Source organism: Castor canadensis, chromosome 16, assembly GCF_047511655.1.
Source record: "Castor canadensis chromosome 16, mCasCan1.hap1v2, whole genome shotgun sequence".
Lineage (NCBI taxonomy): Eukaryota > Metazoa > Chordata > Mammalia > Rodentia > Castoridae > Castor > Castor canadensis.
The window spans coordinates 58428615-58456190 of NC_133401.1; the positions used below are offsets into that span (position 1 = coordinate 58428615).

The 27576-nt window shown below is 43.3% G+C and overlaps 1 pseudogene; it reads left to right on the forward strand.

Moving 5' to 3' along the window:
- Positions 1-15093: 15093 nt before the first annotated feature.
- Positions 15094-15989, forward strand: LOC109680838 (olfactory receptor 1F1-like; annotated as a pseudogene).
- Positions 15990-27576: the final 11587 nt, after the last annotated feature.

Genomic DNA, 27576 nt, shown 5'->3' on the forward strand with positions numbered 1-27576 from the left:
GATCCTGTAGAATGATGATGCTCTGTTATACTAATCCTAAATCCTCATGGATTTGCTTAGACAGCTGGCTGTGTTGGACTTGTTGGAGGCCAATAGCGGTAGCTCCTGTGGCCGTTGCTCCTGCCAGGGCAACTCTCAGAAGTACCAGGAGGAGGATGGGGTCCCATCAGAAATGGGTCTGGCCATCAGCTTGGTTTAGGTATTGAGCAACTTCAGTCCTGGGAAGTATGTCCAGGTCCGGGACTAAGAAAACTAGGGCACAAGCACTCCCCCAACCCCAGGTAACAGGTGTGAATCCTGCCCTGGCAGGCAAAGTAAGTCCCATTAGGTGTTTTGGCTCCTTTTACCAGATTGGAACAATTTTTTTTGTTACCAAAGCATTTAGTTTCTCCAATTATTTGGATAGCTGGGCCTGTGAGACAGGTATTGTTGTTTTGGGTTGAGTTGTCCAGGCCCAGCTCATGTATCTCGGATATGTTAGTCAGGCCCACCCTGGCATATGACACTTGGCTGGACCTCAGGCAAATCCAACAGTCTCTGCCTAGTTCAGGGTCTGCTTTTTGTACTAGCTGGTGGCTGCTACTTGCCAAAGCTATCATTTTAATGAGAGGGGTGTTGGGTCATAAGGAGGGCCAATAAGTCCCATCCGAGGAGGGAGGGAGGATTTGCCCCTGTGCCCAGGGGTCCAAGGAGTTAATTTTACTAGCTGGGAGAGAAATGTTTGCTGCTTTAATTTCAAGCCTAAGGATCTTTAAGACTACAGGGTCTCTCCAATGATTTTCAAGGAATCCTCCCAGCCCGAAGACCCTAGTTCCCCATCGTTGTGGTTCATCTATTGTTAATTGGAAGAGGTCTTCCTTTCCTGCTTCCTGTGCCTTGTTCATGTGGAAGAGGCTTGAAGACAGCCTCCGAACATTGACACCCTGGCCTTTGCAGGGGGGCTTTCCAAGCCCCCAGAGAGGCAAAATCAACACATGACCAGTGTCGTAGAAGGCCCCCCACAGTCATCCCAGTTCTTCAGTACTTGGCCATACACATTGGATAGGCAATCTATGGATGGGCCAGAGCAAGTCAGGGTAGAGGGCCCCAGTTGAGCCCATCTGCTGGCCTCCAAGCCTGGGTAATACCTAACAGAGACAAGACAAGGACCTGACAAAGCACAGATGGTGAGGTTAATTAATATAGTTCCTTCTTGTTCTTCCGAGAGTTTGACCTCCCATATCAGTTTATGAGAGATCCCAGCTGGGTCTGGAGGGTGTGTCTGTGAGTCATTTATTATTATTACAGCTGTTAGTAGAATCAGTAGGTCTGTCTATGGCCTCATTAGCACTCCCTAGGGTCAAGGTCAGTTTCAACAGCTGGTCTGGGTTGGCTCAGGATTTCCACTGCTGGCTTGGCATGCATGTGGTGAATCCACGGTTTCAGTCCTGCAACCTTAAGGGCTGAAGGAGTGGTTAGAGTAACTTTGTAAGGTCCCTCCCATCGGGGGTCTAGACTCCCTCTAATTGGGGTTTTGACCCAAACCCAGTCCCCATGGCTCCATGGGTGAAAAGGCCTGAGGGTCACGGGCTGGCTCCACCTGTCCTAGGTGCCAGGCAATATCCCTGAAAGCATGCACCAAGCCTTGTAGGAACTTGTGGAGGCCAATCTCCTGAAGGTCCATACTCCTGAAGGTCTCCAGCCTGTCCAGGTATTAGTGGTGGCAGCCATCCATACAGGACCAAGGGAGAGAGACTGCATTTTTTAGGTGTACACCTAATTTTGAACAGTGCCAAGGGTAATACATCTGGCCAGGGCAGCCCTGTCTCTTGTCATTGTTTTGCTAGTGTTGTCCTGATAGTCCTGTTCTTCCTTTCCACTCAGCCTGATGATTGGGGGTGATACCACGTGTGCAAATCCCAGGTCAGCCCGACTGCATGAGATATGCCTTTGACCACCTGGCTGACAAAGGCAGGCCCATTGTCTGACCTGATGCTGCTAGGTACCCCAAACTGAGGAATAATTTCCTTGGCTAGCACTCTTGACACTTCTGTGGCCTTTTCCATGTGGATGGGATATGCCTCTACCCAGCCTGTGAAAGTGCAGACCACCACCAGGAGGTACCGATAAATTTTACTCCGTTGCATCTTAGTGAAGTCCATCTCTAAGTGTTGGAATCGGTAGACCCCCTTCTTCTGAGAGAGCAGTGGGGGCTTGGGTCCCTGTCCTGGGTTATGTTGGGCACAGTGCAGGCAAGCCTTGCTGGTCAACTGAGTTAAAGTCACCAGTTGAGGAATGACCAGGTATTTGTGTAATAGTCTTTGTGGGGAGGTTTTGCCCAAATGGGTGATGTCATGTGCAAGCCTTATCAGGCTTGGGGCTGTCTTTTCTGGTATTAGGATCCTTTCCTCCAGGATTATGAACCAGTCTTCTGAGTTCTCTTTAGCATGTTTCATGGGTATGTTCTTTCTCTTGTGGGCTGTACTCTGGTTGGTCCAGGAGGACAGGGAAGGTGAAGCATTCTTTGGCTGGAGTAGCATCTTTCTTTTGTACTTCTTTTGAGAGAGCTGTTTCTTTTGCTATCCTGTCTGCCAATCCTTTTCCTTGGCTGATCTTGTGTGGTCAGTTGGTATGGGCTGTACAGTGGATGATAGCAATGGCTCAGGGAGTCCAGGCTGCCTCTAACAATTGTAAGATTTGTTGACTGTTATTGATTTCTTTACCTCTAGATGTCAATAGGCCTCTCTCTTGTAAATGGCCCCATGGATATGCAAGGTTGTAAAGGCGTAATGTGAGTCAGTATAAATGTGGGCTTTTTCCATCTGCTAGGGTAAGGGCTTTGGTCAGGGCATATAACTCTGCCCATTGGGATGACCAATGGTCTGGTAGCCGTCCATGTTCAACTACTTGTGTGACAGTAGTCACTGCATACCTGGTCCAGTATCCTCCCTCTTGTAGGCTCCGGCTTCCATCAGTGAAGAGCTGCAGGTTGGCATTGGGAATGGTGGTGTCTGTGAGGTTGGGCCCAGAAGAAAAGACTTTGTCTAGAATCTCCTTGCAGGAGTGGAGAGGTTCTCCCTCCTCTTCTGGCAAATATGTGGCAGGATTGAGAGTCCTCACTGCTTCGACTCGCACCCAATAAAGCCTGATATCTGGCCACTTGTTCCCCGGTCATCCATTGACTGGCAGTGCCATTGAGCAGAGAAGTTACTTGGTGGGGGACCTGGAGCATGATGCATTGTCCCAGAGTCAGTTTATCTGCTTCTTGTATTAAGAGGACCACCGCTGTCAATGCCCGGAGGCATGGGGGCCAACCTGAGGCCACGGGGTCTAATTTCTTGGACAGGTAAGCCGGTTCCACAGCCCCAGTGGCTAGATGCCTAATCCTGCACCTCCCTTCTCATGGATGTAGAGGTGGAAAGGGTGAGTGACGTCTGGGAGAGCCAGGGCTGGTGCCTCACCCAGGTGTCATTTAAGTTTTTGGAATGCACCCTCTTAGTCAGGGCCCCAGTGCAATGGTCCTATGAGGTTCCCCTTTAGTGCCACATAGAGTGGCCCAACAGTGACTGGGAATCCAGGGATCCATAGGCAGCAGAAGCCCACAGCAACCAGAGACTCCCAGAGCTGTCTCTGGGAGTCTGGGCCCTGGGGAGAATCACTTCTTTTTTCCCAGTTCCCAGCCTTTTTTTTTTTCCCTTGGCTCAGGTGATATCCCAAGTATATTACCTCCTTTAGACAGATTTGTGCTTTCTTTTGTGAGACTTTGTATCCTGCTTCCTGTAAGAATTGGAGTAGTTCTTCTGTTCCATTTTTGCAGGCCTCCAGGGTGGGGACCGCTAAGAGTATATCATCTACATACTGGAGGACAGTGCAGTCTTTCGGTCAGCAGTTTTCAAGGTCTCTGGGTAAGGTCTCCCAAAAGATAGTGGGGAAATTTTTGAAGCCCTGTGGAAGCCTATTCCAGGTTAATTGTTCTTTTGCTCCAGTGTCAGGGTTCTCCCATTCGATTGTGAACAGGGTTTGGCTAGCTTCTGTCCACTGCAGGCAGAAGAAGGCATACTTAAGGTCCAGACATGTGAATGCCCTATTGGTAGGAGGAATCAAACTCAGCAGAGTGTGTGGGTTGGGGATGACAGGATGAATAGTCTCTGTTGCCTTGTTCACCTAGCACAGGTCTTGAACTGGTCAATAATCATTGCACCCTGGCTTTTTGATAAGGAGTAAAGGGGTGTTCCAGGCCAATTGTACTTCCCTCAGGATTCCCTGGTCCCATAGGCATTGAGTGCGTGACACAATTCCCTTCCAGGCCTATAGAGGTATTGCATATTGTCTTTGATGCACTGGGTTAGCTCCTGGTTTGATGGTGACCAATATTCAGGGATGTCCTGTTTCCAGCCCAATTCGCCCATCCTGGTCCCAAATGCCCGGGAACCACTTCATGAGGTGATCTAGGAATGGTTGAGGACCGAAGGGTTTATTGTCCCTGGGGGTGTGTATGTGCCACTCTTCTTCAAGACTGACCTCCAAGGTTAGCACCAGCAAAGCACTCACGTCAGGCAGTCCCATATCTATAGATACTGTGGTGCCTGATTTAGAAAGTAAGTCTTTCTAGAAGGGGGCCTAGGGCTTCTGGCACATACAGAAACAAGTGCCTGACCCAGTGTCCACCAACCATACATTCTTGGGGTTTGCAGAACCAGTAATTCTTGGTGTTTCCGGTGGCCCCAATAATGGTGATTGAGTACTTGGTGAGCTGACTGGTTGGTGTGGTCATGGTAGAAATGGCCACCCCAGTGTCCAGAATGAAGTCTATTTGGCGCCCTCACTGTCAGTGATGACCATGGGCTCCTGACGGCCAATCAAAAGGCAGCCCGGTCACCCTCAAACAGACTCATCTCCCCAGGCTGAGTTTGTCTCTGGGTTACAGACTTCCTTGGATTTGGTGGCACTCTTTCTTTGTCCTTTTTTTTCTTGTTAGGGCACTCAGTTTTTCAATGTCCCTCCTCCTAACAGTAGGTGCACTGGTTTTTTCCCAGAGGGTTTCTCTGTTCTCTTCTGTTGGGGTCTCCCTTCTGGCCTTTGTTCTTCCCATCTCCCTCCTTGAGGGCCATAGCCAGGATCTTTGCCTTTTATCCAGATATTTTTCTCTCTCTCTTTTGGCCATCTCTTCTCAGTTCACTACTACCTTGGCCTCTATATTAATGAGTTGGTCATTGTTGGCACTTGCGAAGCCCTCCATGTTTTGTAGCTTTTGGTGAATATCAGAGGCAGACTGTTGGACAAAGGCGGTATTGATCATAGACCGGTTCTTGGAGGCTTCAGGGTCAAATGGAGTATACTGATGATAAGCATCACATAACCAGTCACAGAATTGGTTAGGCAGCTTATCAGGTTTCTGTGTGACTTCACTGACCCTGGAGAGGTTAGTTGCTCCTTGTGCCCCCTGGCAGGCTCCCTCCAGGATGGCTTGTCTCATGCGCTGGATGGATTGGAGCCCGGTGGGAGTGTTTGGATCCCTGTCCTGCCTGGTGTCCGGGATTCTCTCATCTGCCCATTGCTCTGGATTTGCAATCTGCAGTGGAGCTTGGGTAACTAGCCATGCTCTGGCTGCTTGGTATTCTCACCAGTGCTCATCAGAAGTGAAGAGAGTAGACATGAGCTGACAGCAATCATCCCAGTTGGATTGATGGCTGTGTATGATGTTGGTCAAGAGCTCTATTACAGCCTGTGGTTCCTCTGAGTATGCTGGGGTGTGCTGCCACCAGTTCAGGAGGTTGGTGGTAGTGAAAGGCTGGTATGTGTATTGTATGGGTCCAGCCACATAACACCTGTCTGCCTGGGGTAATGGTGGCCCCAGAGCCTTGTGCAGGGGTCATAGCACTGCAGCTGGAGTTTCTGCCTCCTTGTTTGTTAGCCTTCCAGAGTTTGGCAACCTTCTCCAATGGCTCGTATCTTTCTCTTGGGCCATCCAAGGCAAAGGGGGGTATAATGAGGGAGCTGTTGGATGACATGGATTGGGGGTTGGCTCTGATGCCTCCTCCTTTCCATTTGGGTCCTCTGAGTTGGATTCAGGTCTTGGAGAGGCTGGGTTGGCAAGGTGCACTGGAGGAACATATGGTGGAGGGTCTGGTGGCTCAGGTTCTGAGGAGTGGTGAACCTCAAATTTCTTTTCATTTACTTTTCCATTAACCAGACGACTGTGTGTCTCTGGGGTGCATGAAAATGTAGCCAGTCAGGTGGGCAGGCAGCCCAGATGTACCAGGAGTCAATGTAAGGAAACAGGTCTGGATGACCTGGATCCCCAACAACTATGTCTCTCACACATGCAATAGTGGCTAGGTCCAGTGTGCCCTCTGTGGGCCATCCTACATTGAAGGTGGGCCATTCTACCTCACAAGAGGTTCGGAGCTTTGCCAGCTTCATCTGGACTCCATAGTTACCCGAGAAGCTGTCTCTAAAGTTAGCAAGCATGGTCTGGAGCAGTGTGGGGTGCTTTGTCCCAGAAGAACCCATTTTATATGTGCCTGGTAATTACTGGTGTCACAGGACAGACAAAGAGAAGGGGGTGTCTCTCAGTGAGAGGCCACGCAGGTGCTCATCTGGCTGCAACCCCAGGTGATGGGGTTGAGTGTGGCTTGGCCAAAGTGGGTTTAGCCTGATAGGGTGACTTACGATCAGATGTTAGTCCAATCCCACCATAGACCATATGCCAGTCACCATGAAGTTGCAGATCAAGCCCACTCAGACTGCATAGCCTTTAGGGGACCTTAGAGGTGCCCAGCTGTGGAGCCACAAATTCGAACTTGAAACACAAGCTAGTCAAGCCACTCACTCACATACCATTCACTCGGAGTTTAAAACAATCAGTTCCTATTTATTTTCCCCTAAGATCCTGGCCTGCTGTAGTCCCAGTTGACTGGAATCACATCAGTCAGAGAGGAAGGGGAGGCGTCAACCTGGATGCCCTTCAGGGTTTGGGGGGTCCCCTGTGGGGGATCATTCCATGCCAGCTCCTTATATTAATTACCCTGGGGCTTCCTACCTGGCACGGATCTCCATTTCACTCCACCAGTGAGCCTGGTCCGCAGCTCCACAGCCTCCTTCAGTCGTCTGGAAGGAGACCCTGGAATCACATCGGGGGTGTGCACTTCCGGGTTTCAGGGGCCTCCATAGGCTGCAGAGCCTGGGAGTGGGGATCCATTACCCAATGGGGCTCATCAGTCTGATCTTGCTGGAGCCTCCAAAATGCTGTGGGAAGAGTGCTGGACCAGCAAGAGCAAGACTCAAACTCAGGTGGTTGGAGCAAAGGAAGATTTATTATGCTAGGGGACCAGCACCCTGGATCTCTCCAAAAATGGCACCGGCCCTGCAGCTCAAGGATGCAGAGTTTTTATGCTTCAGAATGTGGAAGCAAACAAGAGGGAAGGACGCAGATATGGCAGTTAGCCTCTCTCTGGGAGGTTACAACATATCACACTAGCACAAGGTTACAGCATACCACACTAGCACATCTATGAAACTGGGCCAGCCAGAGGAGGGAGCACATCTGTGAAACTGGGTTCTGGCAGGGGGACGGAGCTTGCCTTCAGATCATTCCCCTGGGTTTCTTTATCACATGATGTTCCAATGCCCCTCGTTTGTTTATTTATTTATTTAGTGGTACTGGGAAGAAACCCAGGGCCTCATGCATACTAGGCAAGTGCTATACCTTCCTTCCCTAATTTCCAAATATTTTGTAATTTATTTTCCTCATGAATTCTTTAGACAAACTTCTAAATGAAATTGGTTTGTTTTGCATTGACCTGTAATTTTATGAAAATAGGAGAAAATAACATGATAGCTATTCATAAGTTCCTTAATGTTCTGGTTCAGGTGTCACCCAAGCTTTTCTGTAAAGGGCCAGGTAGTAAATGTTTTGTACTTTGTACAGTCTGTTGCACTCATTTAACTCTAGTAGCCTATTTTGAGTACAGCTACAGACCACATGCAACAAGTGAGTCTACTGCATTTATTTTGTGATTTCTAATATGTTTATACCTGCTAAATTCATTCATGTATTGGCTCACAGCTGCTTTTGCAAAGATTTTAAATTAAAATAGCTTCAACAAGATAGAAAATTTCTCTCTCCCACAAAAGTTATAGTTGTGGTAATCTCTCCCCACAAGAGGGGATAAGTCTCCTTTCTAATTGCTGTCATCCTCCATGCACAGCTTGCATTACAAGGTAGATGACCTAGCTCCAGCCACTGCATCTAAATACCAGCCAAGTAGAAGAAGAAAAGAAGGGAATTTCCTCTCCCACTTCAGCCACTCCACCAGTCCTTTTCATATTGGTTATTTTTGAGATGGGGTCTTGCTTTATGTCTGGTCTGGCCTGGACCAGCTCCCCACCAGCCTCAGAGGCTTTCATTATGGTCCAAAGGGAAACATGGGTAGAGGTGCAGCATGGTGGTGGGCAGTTGGTTGCCCAGAAAAGCTTGGTCCTGGGTTTTCAGGCCCAGCAGAAATATTTGACAAACAGCCTTGCCAGCCAGACCACAGGACCTGTCCCCAGGGCCTCCAAGATGGATGTCAGCTAGAGCACCCACCTCCCAGCAAACGGAGGGTCCAGGGTAAATTTGTTTGGAACCTTACCCTTCAGGTAAGTGGAGGGAGCAGGCAACACCCTGAGGCAATAATTCTGTCACATCCCTGTACCACCAGCCTACCCTGGGAACTTGCTAGAAATACAAATTCTCAGATCTTACCCCAGAAACTTTATTCAAAAACTCCAAAGGTCTGGGTCAACAATCTGCAACCTTAAAAAGAAAGATTGCCAGTCACTGTATGTAAGATTTTAATTTTCTTTATTGGAAAGCCAAATTCATGAGTTAGCATGGATCAAATGATTGTAAGGATTACAAAGTAGTCTTTTTTTTTGCAGGAATAAAATAGAGGAAATTGCAAACTATAAAAATGAAAACAAACCTTACCTCTAACATTTCAGAGAAGCAAGATTTCACACAGTACGCTGAAGATAGATATTTTAATTTGAGAAAAAGAATTTAATGTTATGATTTTATACACTACTTTACAAAATTTAAATTTCTATATAAGAATTATATTTGTAATAGTTAACAAAATCTTGAAATCACATTTGGTAGTCCCCTAAATAATAGTTGTTATACATCCTTGATTAAAAGAAATAAGTCTTTTAGTCTCTTTATTGCAAAATAGTCTATCAGACTTAATACCTTAAAGACAATGAAAATATATGCAAATTAAAATAAATAGTAGATATATTTTGATTTGGAAAATACAGCATTTCAGAGGTGCATGTTTGATTCTTTGCCGTGGTCCTTTTTTTCCTATAGTTTGTTGAGATCATAGTGAAAACATCTCGATCATCACGTTTAAATCACAAAAGTAAATAGAAAAGGAAATTCCAACATAGTCCCAGGAATTCTGCATTGTTGTGATTTCCTTAACAATACTAAGTCCAATTTCTTCATTTATTCACTTGCTGAATATGCAAGAGGAATTCATAATAGGACAAAGCAGATTCTCTTATTTCTTCTACCATGTTTTGAAGGAAGTATGCATTCATTGGACTCTCATCCCTTAGGAGTAAAATGTAATTTTATCCCTTGGATAAAAGGTAATGGTGAAAGAAACAGTAGATCTGGGACCAGAGGTGTGGCTCAACCAATAGAGTGCCTGCCTAGCAAATGTGAAAGGAAGGGAGGGAGGAAGGAAGGAAGGAAAGAAGGAAGGGAGGGAGGGAGAGAGGGAGGGAGGGAAATAGTGCATCTGCACAGATTTTTATGGTTGATTATGCACACTTTATATTGTTTAAGGGCAAGTGAACAGTGGAATTATGAGAAAATGTGAAGCTTTTTAGCAACAAGTTTATTAAAAGCTTAGTAATTCCAATAATTGTTTACAAAGCAAAATTCTGTACTATTTATTGAAAATAATTATTTTTCTTGCTTTTTTTCTATACTCAATTTGCTTAAGCATTATAACACTTATATCTAATTGAAAACAGGTCCGTGCAAGACCAAACAAAGTGTGTTACAAATGAAAAACTTGACTTACCTTACTGCTTAAAGTACTGAGAAAAATGGTCTCTGCTCTCTTAGTCATGAGATAAAAGCTATTGTTCTGGCAGTCTAGTTTATCAAGTTCTGGAAGTTGTGCCTGTTAAACAAAACCAACAACATTCATTTAGCTCTAACTATGTATTTACTATATGCAGTATAACACTTCTTAAATTTTGGCATGCTTATTATGCATGAATCATCTGGTTGTTTTCTTAGTCCAGATAGTGAATACTTTTGACTTGGAGGTCATTTTCATCTCTGTTGCAAAAACTTCAAATTGTTACACTAAAGTGGCCATATACAATATGTAAGTGAACAGGCATGGCTGTGTGCCAATAAAACCTGAATTACAAAAGAGGTGGCCAGGCTCCTTGACCTAGGAGAACGTCCTATCTCTTCTGTACATTTTTATGACCTTTAGAATGAACTGATTCATTCAGGTGGTTATTAACAAATATGACATTTTATTTTCTCATTACTTAAAATACCTGCTCACTGAGTCCAGTAATTTTGCTCAAGGCCTGGAAGTCAGTGCTTATTCAAGCTAGAATGTTGACACACCAATCTTTTTAAATAGCTAAATCTCTTAATGACTTCCATGAATACAGACACAGAATCCATCACTTTAAACCTGTCAGTATGTAAAAGTGATTAAATAAAACACATATTCCAAAGGTGGATACAAACTGGCAAGAGGGATTGAAAAATAAAACACCAAGTAAGATTGTTTATTATTGATTTCAACTTTATAATTCAAAACTATCTAATGCTATAGATTCTTCATGGGCGATTTAAATTATTCCTCTATAAGCAAGAAAATTCTTATAAGACTATTTTTAGTGACTTGTCCAAGACCACATGGCTAGTGATACACAAAGGTCCATTCTTTCTTTTTTTTTTTTTTTTTTGCAATCTCAGGGCCTTCACCTTGAGCCACTCCGCCAGCCCTTTTTGTGATAGGTATTTTCGAGATAGGGTCTCGCAAACTATTTGCCCAGGCTGGCTTTGAACTATAATCCTCCTGATCTCTGCCTCCCGAGTAGCTAGGATTACAGGTGTGAGCCACTGGTGCCTGGCTTTATTCCTTTCTTAAGTAACCAATATTAATCCAACTGACAGTGACCAACCGTCACTTGCTAGGTTAAACGAGGGTGGCTAGGTTCAGTTTTTACTCCAAAACAGCAGTTTAAAAGACCCTGTAAAAGACTATAGGTATCACTTAAGAGGTAGAGTAGCTTCCCTGAGTTGTTCAAACCCCAGTCCTAACAAAAACAGAAAAAAGAAAAGTCCTTGCCAAGCACTTGCCTGCTAAGTGAGATTCAATCCCTTTTCATCATCCTACCCCCAAAAGAAAAGAAGAGGAGAGGAGAAAAGAAAAGAAAAGTAAAGGCCCTGCCAAAGACTGAGAACTCACTTACCAAAAAAAAAAAAAAAAAAAAAAATGCCACACCTCCAGACTGGGGGTGTAGCTCACTGGTAGACTGCTTGCTTATGATGTGTGGGGATAGTACCAGCACCATAGGAGAGGGAGAGGAAAAGAAAGAGAGAGACAGAGACAAACAAAACTGTCATTTGTAGTAAACCATTTTTTGGTCACTAACTAAATTCATTGCTTTCTCCTCCAAACAGAATGCTGTCTTAAACACCTAAGAAAAGACAGCAAGTCAATAATACAAGTTACAGGAAGAATGCCATTTTTCTGTCATGTTTTTTGACAATACTGAGGGACTTGAACTCAGGCCTCAGGCTTGCTAGGCGGGCACTCTACCACTTGAGCCACTCCACCAGTCCTTTCTTGTGCTGGCTATTTTCAAGATAGGGTCTCTCAAACTATTTGCCCAGGCTGGCTTCGAACTGTGATTCTCCTGATCATTGCCTTCTGAGAAGCTAGAATTATAGGTGTGAGCCAATGGCACCTGGCTAAGCATGCCATTCTTAGGTTAGGAGGTGGATAGGAGCATTGCGAGTTCCAGGCCAGCCTGGGCTATACATGTCTCAAAGAAAAACAAAGTACAAAAAATATAAGAAGAAGAATGCCACAAAAACATAGTATCAGCCAGGCATGGTAGCAAGCCCATGATACTTGGGAGGCTAACACAGAAGGATCACTTAAGTACATGAGGTCATAGACCAATTAACACAGCAAGATCCAGTGTGGAAGTACACACACACACACACACACACATACCCCATGAGACTTTTTTCACTTGGAAGAGCAACATTTGTGGCACATTTTCTTTTTGGGAGAAATTTGTAGTGTTGATTTCTGATTTCAAAATGTGATAATCATGTTTTTGCCACATTTGAAATGTCCCTTACGTCTATAATCACTGAAAGTAAATGTCTTATTGTAGTCTGTGGGATTGATGCATAGTTTTGAACTCCTAGGACTTGGCAGAGAAAACTCTGTGCATAGTTTTTCCCAACCCAAAGCATTAGTCCCTGTGAACAGGAATAAAATTATTTTAGAAGTTCACCTCATAGTAATGTGTTGGCACTAATCTTCTGGGAGTGTTTTAAAAGATCAGAAGGATGTGTCTATTGAGAGAGATCATACAGATCCAAACAGAATTAAAAACAGCTTACCATGATAGAGATTGTGCAATTTTTATTTGCCACAATGGCACATGGCATGGAACAAGGCTGTGGTGGGAGAAAATGGCTGACACAAATCTATGTAGAGCAAAGAATACAAATCTGTTCAAGAATAGCAATACTATGGGGAAGGAAACCAAATGCTAAAAAGGAATAGTGGTACAGTGAGAAGATCAGGAAGTCAAACTACTCACAGAGCCTCCATCCAGGAGGAAAGCGCCATCCCTGCTCAGCTTCTCCATGGAGAGCTGAAGAATAGGGGGCTGAGGGATGGTTCTGTCATTGATGCTGAGGGCTCCCCAGGAAGTGAGGAAGTGACTAAAGCTGCTAGACACAGGTAGGAGAGTCATAGGGAAGAAGAAAAGCAAGTAAAGGAGTGTTACCTCCAAGAGTGTGGGCCTTACTTAGACCAATCACAGTTATTCATAATAACTCCCAAGTTAAGAGGATTGCCAGCATGAGCCAAAAGCACCCGGCTTAAAATTATACTTTATAGCCAGGCACAGTAGAACACACTTGTGATCCTAGCACTTGGAAAACTGAGACAGGAGGCTTGAGAGTTCAAGGCCAGCTTGGCTTACACAATGAGACTCTGTCTCTAAATAAATAAATAAAACAAAAATATTTTTGAAGCTATTGTGAATGATACTGTTTTTCTCATTCCTTTCTCAGCTTGTTCATTGTATATAGAAATGCTACTGATTTTAGTGTATTGATCACAGCAGGGGGTTCCATTCCCAACTAGATGCTTCATGAAGGGGGCAGGTACTAGGTAGGGATAGGGGCATGTCCTAAGGCAGAACTTGGATTAGCACCCATTTATCCCTTCTCTATCAGCCTATGCTTCCCTATCCTCCTGCCTCACACTTTTCTGAGTTTTAATACTCAACATCCTAAAGGCAGAAGGAATAGTGGCTGAAGATGTGGCACAGTTGTAGAGTACTAGCCAAGGATTCACAAGGCCCTGGGTTTCCTTCCAGGCACTGCAAAAAAAAATGGTGTTTGTCAGAGAGGTAGGGAGAGGAGAATGGGAAGCTTCTGTCTAATACGTGGCTGCACACCGAGCTCTTTTGTAGAGTTCTTGCCCAGCATGCTTATGGCTCTGGATTTGAGCCTGTTGAATAGGTAGAATAGCTAGGTGGTCCCAGGAAAATTCCACAGGAAGCTGACCCAGTAACTACTTACCTAGCAAAATAGCTTCGCACACATAGTTGCACAAAATTTCTCAAACTGAAAAGAAAAACGTTCGGTTTTCTTGAAGCCTTCCTTCTTACCTAAGGTGGCTTAAGGAAGACAAAGGCAGGGCAAGACAGTCAGCAGACCAAGAGCTGTGAGTTAAGGTGAAGGCCTTTTGTTTTGGTTTGGTTTATAGCACTGGAGTTGGAAATCAGGGCTTTATATATTCTGGGCAGGTGCTCTCACACTTGAGCCATGCCCCCAGCAATTTTTGCATTAGTTATTTTTCAGATAAATCGAGAGCCTGCCTCGAACATATGCCTTGTACATTGTTGTATTAGAGGTGTGAACCACCATACCCAGCATGTTGGTTGTCATGTGGGTCTTTAACTGCAATCCCCTCGATGTCCACTTCCTTAGGATTCCAAGGGTGCACCACCATGTCTAGCACAAATGGGAAGCCATCTCAATGACAGATAATGTGCTGAGGATGCACACTGAAAGATCTATCAAAGCCCCCAAATGTTCCAAATTCTAAGAAAAAAGAAAAGTCACAGATGAAATCATCAGGTTATAGTATGGCTCTTGGTAGAGCATTTGCCCATGGCTAATTTTCAACTAATGATACTTAATATAGCATAAAGGAAAAAGAACTTAAATTTACTTTTAAAAACCTAACATTTATTAGCTCTGTGAATTTGGATAGATCACCTAACTGCCCAATTTTTAGTTTCCTCATCAATTAAGTGACATATTAAGCTGCAAATATTAGACTAATGTAAACATTGTACAAGAAAGAACTTATAGAGAATCATGCATGGGAATGGTGTTGGCAAACACCTGCCATCCCCAGCTACTAAGCAGGCAGCAGTAAGAGGATCATAGTCTAAGGCTAGCTGGGCTAAAGCATAAAACCCTATCTGGGAAACAAACTGAAGCAAACAAAAATGCTGAGGAGTGGCTCAAGTGGTAGAGCATGAGACCCTGAGTTCTAACCTGCTTCACAAGTAGAAGAAGAAGAAGTGAAGGAGGAAAGAGAAGAAGCAGGAGGAGAAAGTACCTACCTATTCTGTAATCATGAGTAGACTTTATAGACATTTGTAAGAAAACCTATTAAAACTAGCCACATTTTTTCTAGAGTTATACAATAAAGTAATCCAGACAATCTTAACCAATGTATGATCTCTGCAAACTATTTAAGATGTTTTTACTCAAATGTTGGCATATGAACTCACTATATAATACCACTTTTTCCCCAAGACATGAATGGGAACAATCAGACTAGAAGCACAGAGTTCCTCCTCCTGGAACTCTCTGGAAAAGCAGAGCAGGAAGAGGTTCTCTTTGGGCTGTTCTTAGGGATGTACCTGATTACGGTCACTGGGAACACTGTCATCTTGGCCATCAACTGTAACACCCATGTACTTATTTCTGCCAACCTCTCCAGTGTCAACATCTACTTTTCATCATTCACTGTCCCCAACATGCTGGTGAATCACCTAATGGGCAACAAGCACATCTCTTACATGGAGTGTATGACCCAGATCTAATTCTTCACCACTTTCATCAACATGGACAGTTCCCTCCTGAGTGTTAGGGCCTGTGACCACTACAGAGCCATCTGTTGTCCACTCCACTACACATGATCATGAGGCTGAGTCTCTGTGTCCTCGCGACCATATCTTGGGTCACTGCAAACCTACATGCTCTCTCACACACTTGTCTACTGCAACTTACCTTTTGTTCCCACAATGCTGTGCACTGCTTCTTCTGTGACCCCTACCCAATTCTAAAGCTCTATTGTTCTGATACTTTTATCAATGACTTTTTGGTCTTTACTGTGGCTGGAGTAGTATTTGTGACTCCATTTACATGCATCATTGTTTTCTATGCCTACATCTCCACTGTACTGAGGTTGCCATCTGCCTGTGGCATTATGGAAAGCCCTGTCCACATGTGGGTCTCACCTCCCTGTGGTCTCCCTCTTCTACAGGGCAATCATGGTGCATATATGCAGCATTCATCCCCCTACTCAGTACAGGACATAGTGCCCACTGTCATCTTCAAAACAGTGTCACCTTTGGTCAGTCCCTTCCTCTACAGTTTGGGGAATAGTTACGTGAAAGGAGCCCTAGGAAAGGTTATCCTCAGATCTTAGAAGTGTACAGCTAAGAGGGCTCCTGAACAACTTACATTTGTTCTTCTTTGTAAAAAGAGAAAGTGAGCCCCAGATTGCTGTAAATCTCACTAGTGGCTATTCCTGTAAGTAGTGTCATCTGATCATGGTACTGTGGCTTGAACTCAGGGCCTTGTGCTTGCTAGGAAGATGCTTTACCATCTGAGCCATACTCCAAGAACATTTCCTTTGGGTGTTTTTGCATTAGGGTTACATATTCATGTCCCAGCTGGCCTGGGAAGAAATCTCCAACTTATACTTCCCTAGCAGCTGGATAGCAGACATGTGCCGCCATGCCAGCTTTTTACTGGTTGAGATAGTTTATTAAATATTTTTGCCCAGGTGGTCTCAAACTGTGATCTTCTGGATTTCCCCCTGCAGAGCAGCTGGATTACTGGCATGGGCCATGGCACAGGGTTTGTTCATTTAATATTTGAGACTAACAGGTGCTTATAGTCCCATAACCAGTAATTTGTTGTCTATATAAAGGATGACTATAACATACTCACTATAGAGACAACAACAACAACTGAGGATCAGACATATCCACATGTACACTGTCTTTAGAAGGGCCTACCATGCCCTAAGAAAATGGCTAAGATACTGATACAGAAATTTCAGAGGACTTTAGAGCTGCCACTCCTCAGACTCACCTTCCCCCATGATCTCAGATAAGGAATTGCTACAGTGATCATGGTGACAGACACAGGTTTTCTTGCCTTGGGACACAAACCAGTAGCTGTTGGGTTTCAGAAAGTTCTTACCCACTCTGAGGGTTCATTCGCTGTCACGTTATGCCATTCTTCCTCTGCCCCAGGCTTAATTCTCTATATCTCACAGCTCAGAACACTACCCACTGCATGCCCACTGTGCCTAACTAACCTTTTGGTGTTTTGTTACTCAGCACAGGTACTGGTCAGGAACAGGCAACCAGATCATTTGGATGGCAGCGGTTCTTCATGTGGATCTCTTGGTGTCCCTTCACTTTTACATAGGCTTCAGGAATCAGATTCCCTCAAATCTTAAGTGTCTGGAATTACTATATCACCTTAGGGACATCAGGTCATAATTAACTGCAGGATTAAAATTGGAACCCAGAACTTCTGATTCCATGTCCTAAGTTGGTTCACTGTAGAAGGTTGAGTGTCCAGCATGCTAAGCTTCTTTCTTGTTCTACATGTAAAGTGTAAGTGTCAACAAGGTCACATCCCACCTCTTCTGTTCTGACATCCAGAGAGTGCTCACCTGGATCACCTTAGATCAGTCCTAAGTAGCCCTTGCTTTACTGACCTTCTTGCCTAGTACTGCTCTCCATCCTCAATTTCTTTCACTCTCCTGTGTGATAGGTCCTCAATGTCTTCCCCATCAACAGCTTCCTGACTTCACCTGCTTACTTGCTAATTCTGACCTCCATTCCAGCTTGAGCATCATGGAGGGGGTAGGGGTGGGGGTGTCTCATTCGTGGATTCTCAACTCCTTCCTATCTCTGTACATCTCTATCCTAAACACAGACTCCATTAATCCTCCTAACACATTGAATATATCTGTCAACCAAGTCTCACAGAAAACATGGAAGAGGCCAAGGTATTCTCAAATATTTTTCCCTTCAAGTAGAACGCCTAAAACAATGGGGCCTCGAACTGTTCTCACTAACTTCATGCTCATCTCTCCCAGCACAGCTCTTTCTGAATTCTCTCCCTCTTTCTTTGCTCATTCTCTGCTACAAGACTCCCACGATTCTACAAAACCCTTATGATTGTGCATTTGTATCAACTCCTTCACTACTCATAGCCCACAGACATATGCAGCATATGTTTCACCAGGGCTACTGCAGTGTATGAACTCCTACAACCCATCTTGGTACCTGTGGGAACATGACTTCATAAATCAAGTATTCTTATCTCTTCAGTTTTGTTTTAGCAGTAGTTCTGTGAAAATATTTGAGATATACTTTCCCTACAAGAGATGTCCACATAAGTGCCTGTAGGTTCTTTCTGCTACTCCCCTACCCATCAGCGTGTGAAGCTTAACACACTCCTCTGCTCTTGACAGACACCTGGACTTAGGGTCTTGAAGCCAACACTTATAAAAAAGCATCTATAATCTTCACAGTAAATATCACCTTAACCAGGTGATAAAGGTTAACATCATCTGTGATAATTAACACTCATATCATGTATCTATGATGTGATGTCATAAGGATACTTCACCTCTGTGAAATTATTCACCAAAAATCATACTAATTGTCTAATCATGAAAAAAAGTCATAGAACACCAAATACAAGAATATAAGGTCATTGTTCAAAATACCAGACCAAGACTTTTTTTTATGTACTAGAGCTTGAACTCAGGGCCTACACCTTGAGCCACTCCACCAGCCTTATTTTGTGATGGGTGTTTTTGAGACAGGGTCTCAGAAACTATTTGCCTGGGCTGGCTTCAAACCACAATCCTGATCTCTGCCTCCTGAGTAGCTAGGATTATAGGTGTGAGCCCCCAGCTGTATCTCCGACCAAGATTCTTCAAAAGGTTAAGAACTCAAAAATCAAAGGCAAGATTGAAAAACTATTACACTCAGAAAGAACCACAAGAGACATGGATTTTAGTCATCTGTGGCAATATAATGGGAAAGGCTGTCCCAAACAGTTGTCCCTGTGTGTCTGTTGCCTCACATCACAGAAGCACACAAAAAAATGGAAAATATTCAAAAAGAAAAAAGTGTCTGTACTGAACATGTACAAATTTTTTTCTTGTCATTATTTCCTGGAAATTGCAGGATAACAACTATTTACCTAGATTTACCTTGCATTAGGAACCACAAGTAAACTAGAGATGATTTAAAGTATGCAGGGGGATGTTGCAGTTTATATGCAAATCCTACCCAATTTTATCTAAGGGGTTTCAGCATCTGGAGATTGTGATATCTGCAGAGGCTTCTGAAAGCAGTGCCTGGTGGATATGGAGGGACAATGCTACAGTGGCCATTGTGATGATCTCATAAGGTTGACATAGAGAGCTCAGTGGCAAAGCCTAGAATGGGTTAGGATGTGAGGTGACAGACTGGAAGAAAATCTTCCCGGATGTGCCATGGCTACTGTGTTTGTAATAAGGTTGTTCATCACAGTGACAAACACCTGAAACAACTCAAGGGAGGGAAGATTTATTTTGATTCATGGTTTCAGAGGTTTCATTCAGTCATGGCACAGAGGACATGACAGACCACAGCAGCTCACCTTATGGTGGCCAGGAAGAAGAAATAGAAAGTGCCTACACTTGCTGGCTTCCTCCTTCTTCCCCCTTTTATTCCATCAGGGCCCCCAGCCTTCGGGATGGTGCTGCTAGAATTCAGGATGGGTGTTTCTCCCTAAATTAATCCTCTCTGGAAATGCCCCCATGGATGCACACAGAGATGTGATTTATTAATCTCCTAGGCACATCTCAACCCAATCTAGTTACCATCAAGATTAACCATCACGCCCTCTGAAAGAATCTTCCTCTGACTAATTTCCAGAAGCACTAATTGCATTACCCATCCTGGGGATAGATAAAGATGATGTGTCAGACGTTGGCAGACTCTTAAAATAATCTAAGCCCTATGGACTAAAAAAAAACCATAAATGCTAGAAAAAAAGAGGTTTCTGCTGGATGTATAAGCACACATCTGGAATCCCAGTTACTAAGGCAGCAGAGGAAGGAAGACCTCAAGTTCAAGGACAGCCTGGGGAAAGTTAGTAACACCCTTTCTCAAAAGAAAATACAAACAAAATGGCTGGAGGCATGGTTCAAGTGGTAGAGTGTCAGTCTAGTAGGCACAAAGCCCTGGGTTCAATCTCCAGTACTTAAAAAAAAAATCTGCTTATTTTTCTACCCACCTCATTCCTCATCCAGTAAAGTGTTGGGGGGTGCTGACTCTCACATCAAGCAAAGGACCCCTTGTTGTGGCAACTGTAGGCCAGGACAAGGAAAAGCTGGAGGCTTCTGGACTGTATACTTAAAGTTGTTACAAAGACCAAGGCTGAGCATACTACCAATGAGCTTCTGAGCAACATGATTCATGCTACCCAGTCAGGAAGGTCATCCTCATATCTTTACCAAATTTTATCTCATAAAGGAGTAAAGCTCAGGCGGTATCAGAATCAGAACAAATCATATGCATGTGGCTTCTAATTCTTTGACCAGAACAGCATGAGAGATTTTTATCACAAAATTACCAGGCTCTGGTCAATAGAGCCTACCTACCTAAGTACAGCTGCAGATGTAATAATAATGTCTGACAAAATGGTATTTAGAGTCAGCTCAGATGGAGACCAGAAAGGTGTGTTCTGGTCTCAACAAAGAACAAGAGGATTGAGAATCGTAATTTCAAATACTCACTCTGAGTCTAATATAGACCACTGTCCATTTCTTGGCACTGTCTACCCCATTGTGTATCAGTTGGTTTTACAACATCTTTTGTCACCCAACCAACTTCAGATATACATATTCAGAATAATCAGAGGATAAGTTAAGTCTGCTTTGAATTAGGATCCATGTTCTTTCACTTCCTTCCTACTCCTTTAATGAGAATAAAAACAAGTCAGAAAATATTTAGAAAAGAAAGAACAATAGAGAAAGCAGATCTATAGAAACCCCATCCCAACAGAGACCTGAACTATCCTTTAAAACTCCCAATAGGAAAAACTCATGTCCTTGACTGCCAATATCAACACCAGTCCCCTTTCTTTCTTCTTTAGGCCCTAGGGAAGCTGACTCATTTGGGATCTGCAGAACACAGACAAACTCCCTGGCGAACTGCCTGTAATCAGGAGCTGTGAGGGTTCCCTCTATGATGGGGGCAATAACCTCCCCCACACACACACTCACATACATGAAATAAGATTATGATCCAGTCAGAGGTTAAGAAGATCAGACTGTGCCTCCCAGGACCCCTGGTACTGTGCCCACACGACAGAGCAGTGAGAAAAGAGAGGACACTTCCAATATGTCTGTAGCCATGTGATCCTTTCCCAAACTTGCTAGTTTTTGCCCTAATTACTAATGGGGTGATCACACTTGCTGTCCTACCCTGGACTGTATAGGGTTGCAGAACATAAGTCAGATAATGCATGGGGAAAATCCTTACACATATTAATCAGCTAAGCGCCTTTAGATATTATTCAGTCAGTGCCTGAGAGTAATGCCTCACCAATTAACTCCACAGGAAACAGGAAGAACATGCCAGTAAATGGTACAGTGGACCTGTCATGGCCAACATCACCCAGATAAATGCAGATCCTGTGTTCCCAAAGTCCCCAAATCAGGGTCTCCTCTTCCACACAGTGACTTGGTCAAGTTCGCTTCAAACAACAACCCAACATTGGTCTACAAAAGTGACCTCGGGGTCATCTAAGTTCCCATACAAGTTTTGAACAGAGTGCAAAAGGAAGCAGGCTGCTTTGGGGATGGGTGGGTGCCCAGCCTTGAGGGACCATGTGCTGGAAGATACTCCAGCAAGGGTCTCCATAGGTGGCAGGTAGAAGCACTCACCGTACCTATCAAAGCCCTTGCCAAAGCTCCTCTCCATGTGTGGCAGTCACAAAGCCTCCAACCATGTGGGGCAGTCACAGAGCCCCCCCAGTCCTGTGGGGCAGTCACTCTGGGAGCCTTCATTCAGCTCCCAGAGGCAGAGGCGAAGGCCCCAATGCCAGAATCTAGAGAAAGGAATTCAGCCTAGCTCAGGGATCTGGGTAAGATGAGAGACAACTAGAATGGGAGAGTTTCTCAGTCACTGCCACCACCAGAATGTGAGATGAGTAGGTTTACATCTCCTGTCACATGGCCTTCTAGACATACTCTTTTGGGTGTGAGGAGGGGCTGGTAATCAAGGTTGCATTCTCTCAGTGTTCTACAAGATAGTGGATGTGGTCCTGAATAAAGCTACAGCAGCCCTACAGTTACAACCCTGTGGCATCCATTTTACCAGGACTGAACCAGACACTAAACACACCCTCTCCTTGCTCCTTACCATGTCTCTAAGGGGAAAACTAAGAAGAGCCATCTGATCAGGAATCAAATTCTAGAAAGGTTAAATGTAAACCATGATGGGATTAGGAGTGTCAGCCTCCCCTGTCTTTCTCTGCCTCAATTTTCCCATGAGCAGCACAGTGCAGAGGTGGAATAGAAACAATATGGGAAGGATTCCTTCCAGGTACAAAATCCCACCCAGCCAGAAAGGGAATTTGATGTCTTCACTTAAGTAAACAGTACAGTGAGCTATGTTGACTTTTAAATATACATATATGTAAGTAATTTTTATCAAAATATATTAACTGCACAAAGGAGTTTCATTGTGACATGTCCATATAGGCATATAAAATACTTTGAAATCCACCTCTTCTATTACTCTTAAAAACAGTTAATTTTTGGTGGTACTGGGGTTTGAACTTAGGGCCTCATGCTTACTATGCAGTTGCTCTACTGCTTGAGCCACTCCACCACCCCTTAAAAACATATTTTACTCTCTCACAATACCCACACTGTCTTCCTTCACAAGCCAGGCACTGTGTGACCATTGAGATACCTCATGAATTTCTAACATGTCTCAGTTCTTTTGGATCCTCCTTGTCTTTGAACATGCTAACTGAGAGTCTAGTAAGTGCTTTTTGCCAGCATGTGCAAGAAAGAGAGAGAGAGAGAGAGAGAAGGAAGGAAGATGTTTTAAAAAATCATTCAAAGGAAAACAGGTCAATAAATAACAATGATTTATCTACTACACAAAGAACTGTCATGTGGGACAGAGGAATAGAGGGGAGAGTTCAGGACAGGTTATAATTATGACATCTTGAAGGTTCCAAATAAATACTTCACAGGTCAAGAATCCCTAAATCAAAAAATCTGAAATCCAAAATCCAAAACATGCTGAGTACTAGCATAAAGACACAAATGGAAAATTCAACACTTTGAGACTTTGTTTCAAAATTATGCACAAAATGATTAAAAGATATAAAATTACCCTCAGCTATGTACATAAGATATATTTAAAACATAAATGAATTTTGTGTTCAGACTTGGTCCTATCCCCCACCTATCTCATTCTGCATATGTAAATATTTCAAAATCTAAAATCTGAAACATCTCTAGTCCTGAGCATTTTGGATAACAGTACACAACCTGTATCTGGTTTTCTGGTTAAAATGGCAGAGGTGAGCAATTCTGCATTTAAAATCAAAGTCAACTTTCTGTAACACTGAACTTTGTCCAAGTCTTCAGCTAAGCTTTCAAAACTTCTTCAGTCTAGACTGTTAGGAGACAAGGAAATAATGACAATAGCTTCAGGCACAGCCTAGAAATGATGACATGTTGAAAGTGAGTAGCTGGATTCCAAGTAGTTCCAGGTGCCAGAACAGGAGGCCACTGCAGTGACATGGGACAGCCTAGAGAGCCTAGTGACTCCTCTGCTGCACTGAGGAGTCACTTAACTGTGTCTCTCTGTCTCCTAGGGACTTTCATGAACTTAACTACAGAGGAAGGCCCTGAGGCACACACAGAGTCAGTGTAGACACTAAGCACAGGGATTTTTTTTTTTTTTGCATAGTGACCTTCAACGAGTATTAGTAAGTCCCTTTTGCCAACTGATCACTGCCCTGATTGCAGTCAATTGTTAGGCGGTGTGCTGATTTTCCTAGAAGAGCCAGAAATCCAGATTTTCTATGAAGTATTTGATTTTTTAAATATCAATCAAGGAGAAGTGTTTTGAAAACATTGAGGATCAGTGTTAGTCTGCATCTCATTACTGTAGCAAAGGCCTGTGATAATCAAGTTATAAAGAGAAAAATCTGATTTTGCCTAACAGTTTGATAGAGATTTAGGTCCAGGATCAGTTGACACCTTTCCTTTGGGTCTGTGCTGATGCAGCACATCATGGCAGAAGCACATGGTATACAAAAACCATTCACCTTATGTCCAGGATGCGAAAAAGAGGAAAAGATGGGGCTTGAAAGTAAATCCTTTTTAAGAGCACAACCCATGACCACTATCCACACCTCTTAAAGGTTCTACCACCTCCCAATAGAACCACCTTAGAGATAAGCCCCTAACATGTGGGCCATGAGGAGACATTCCTGATCCAAACTATAGCAGGGGACAAACCAAATACGACTTGAGGCCAGGTCCGGCTAACAGGAGCCAGCTTTCTCCCTCTGGTGGTCACATGTTCTAGTCTACATGGAGACCAAATGTCATCCTCCTCAAGGGCACAGTCAAGAAAATTCCTGTTCACAGATGACCTTGGATTTGACCACACCAACACTGATTCGACACTATCATTTCTCCACTCCACTCACTTAGACCTGATTCAGGCACTTATTATTTTTTCTTTTTACTTTTTATTTTCATGTTGCTTTCCAGTACTGGGGATCAAACCAGGGGCTTGCACATGCTACCTAAGTACTCTACCACAGAGCTACATCCCAGCCTTGCCAATGTTATTCCATAAATGCGTCTTTAGTCACACCACACATTTCTCATGAAACACCATGATTGTCTTTTTTATTATTTATTTATTCACATGTGTATACATTGTTTGGGTCATTTCTCGCCCCCCCCCACTGCAAACCCCGCTGCCATCCTCTCCTCGCTGCCCCCCTTGCTTCCAGGCAGAACCTGTTCTGCCCTTATCTCTAATTTTGTTGATGAGAAGACATAAGCATAATAAGAAACACAAAGCATTTTTGTTAGTTAAGGATGGCTATACAGAGGGATTCCTAGCATTGCTTCCATGTACAAATGTATTGCAACCCAAGGTGATTCATCTCTAACTGACCTTTACACTGGTTCCAGATCCCCTTCTCATGTTGAACTCTGTCACTTTAAGGTTTCTGCATTAGTTTCCTCTGGAGTAGGGAAATCAAATGCTTTCGTGTTTTGGGTTTTCTACCTATCCCCATACTTCCTGTATGTACTCTCCCATTGTCATGTGACCCAAGTCCAACAACATTGCTATATAAAGTCTGCATATGAAGGAGAACATATGATTTTTGATCTTTTGAGTCTGGCTAAACTTGCTCAGAATGATGTTCTCCAGTTCCATCCATTTACTTGCAAATGATAAGATTTCATTCTTCTTCATGGCTGAGTAAAATTCCATTGTGTATAAATACCAAATTTTCTTCACCCATTCATCAGTAGTGGAGCATCTTAGTTGTTTCCATAACTTGGCTATTGTGAATAGCGCTGCAATAAACATGGGTGTGCAGGTGCCTCTGGAGTAACCTGTGTTGCATTCCTTTGGGTCTATCCCCAGGAGTGGGATTGCTGGATCATACGACAGATCTATGTTTAGATTTTTAAGGAGCCTCCAAATTTTTTTCCAGAGTGGTTGCACCAGCTTGCATTCACACCAGCAGTGTACGAGGGTTCCTTTTTCCCCACATCCTTGTCAACACATGTTGTTGGTGGTATTTTTTATGATAGCTATTCTAACTGAGGTGAGGTAAAATCTTAGTGTGGTTTTGATTTGTATTTCTTTTATGGCTAGAGATGGTGAGCATTTTTTCATGTGTTTTTTGGCCATTTGAATTTCTTCTTTTGAGAAAGTTCTGTTTAGTTCAGTTGCCCATTTCTTTATTGGTTCCTTGATTTGGGGAGAGTTTAGTTTCTTAAGTTCCCTGTATATTCTGGTTATCAGTGTTTTGTCTGATGTATAGCTAGCAAATATTTTCTCCCATTCTGTGGGTGGTCTCTTCAGTTTAGAGACCATTTCTCTTGTTGGGCAGAAGCTTTTTAATTTTATGAAGTCCCATTTGTCCATTCTTTCTTTTAGTTGATGGGCTTCTGGAGTTCTATTGAGGAAGTCCTTGCCTATAATTATTATTTCCGGAGTATTTCCTGCTCCTTCCTGTACTAACTTCAGAGTTTTGGGTCTGATATTAAGGTCCTTGATCCATTTTGAGTTGATACTAGTACAGGGTAATAAACATGGATCTAGTTTCAGTTTCTTGCAGATGGATAACCACTTTTCCCAGCAACATTTGGTGAAGAGGCTGCCTTTTCAACATCATATATTTTTGGCACCTTTGTCAAAAATGAGGTGGGTATATTTGTGTGGATTCATATCTGTGTCCTGTGTTCTGTTCTACTGGTCTTCATGTCTGTTTTTGTGCCAGTATCATGCTGTTTTTATTGCTATTGCTTTGTAATATAGTTTGAAGTCGAATATTGTGATACCTCTAGCATTGCTCTTTTTGCTGAGTATTGCCTTGGCTATTTGTGGTCTCTTGTGTTTCCAAATGAACTTTAGGGTAGATTTTTCTTTTCTTTTTTTTTTCTGTTAATTATTCGTATATTCACATGCCTGTGCATACATTGTTTGGGTCATTTTGCCCCCCTGCCCCCTACCATACCCTCTCCCCCCATCCCCCACTCAGTTCCAGGCAGGTCCTGTTCTGCCTTCATCACTAATTTTGTTGAAGAAAAGAGTTAAGCTTAATAATGAAGACAAAATGTTTTTGCTAGTTGAGTTGAGGATAGCTATACAGAAATACTCCTAGCATTGCTTTCATGTATACATGTGTTATGACCCAAGTCAATTCATTTCTAACTGATCTTTACAATAGTTACTGATCCCCTTCTCATGATAACCTCTGTCACTTTAAAATTTCTGTATTAGCTCCTCTGGAGTGGAGACATCAAAGGATTTCATGTTTTGGGTTTTCTACCTATTCCTTTATCTCCCATATGTGTTCTCCCCTTGTCATGTGATCCAAGTCCACCCACATTGCTGCATTTGCCCTAGATCTAAAGTCCACAAATGAGGGAGAACATACAATTTTTTTTGTCTTCTGAGCCTGGCTGACCTCACTCAGAATGATGTTCTCCAGTTCCATCCATTTACCTGCAAATGATAATTTTCATTCTTTTTCAGGCTGAGTAAAATTCCATTGTGTATAAGTATCACATTTTCTTGATCCATTAATCAATAGTGGGGCATCTTGGTTGTTTCCATAACTTGGCTATTGTGAATAGCGGTGCAATAAACAGTGTGGAGGTGGCTCTGGAGTAACCTGTGTTGCATTCCTTTGGGTATATCCCCAGGAGTGGGATTGCTGGATCATATGGCAGGTCTATGTTTAGATTTTTAAGATTTTTAAGAAGTCTCCAAATTTTTTCCAGAGTGGTTTCACCAGCTTGCATTCCCACCAACAGTGTACAAGGGTTCCTTTTTCCCCACATCCTCACCAACACATGTTGTTGGTGGCATTTTTGATGATGGCTATTCTAACAGGGGTGAGGTAGAATCTTAGTGTGGTTTTGATTTGCATTTGCTTTATGGCTAGAGATGGTGAGCATTTTTTCATCTGCTTTTTTCCCATTTGAATTTCTTCTTTTGAGAAAGGTCTGTTTGGTTCAGTTGCCCATTTTTTTAATTGGCTCATTGATTTTAGGAGAGTTCAGTTTCTTATATTCCCTGTATATTCTGGTTATCAGTGCTTTGTCTGATGTATAGCTGGCAAATATTTTCTCCCACTCTGTGGGTGGTCTCTTCAGTTTAGAGACCATTTCTTTGGTTGTGTAGAAGCTTTTTAATTTTATG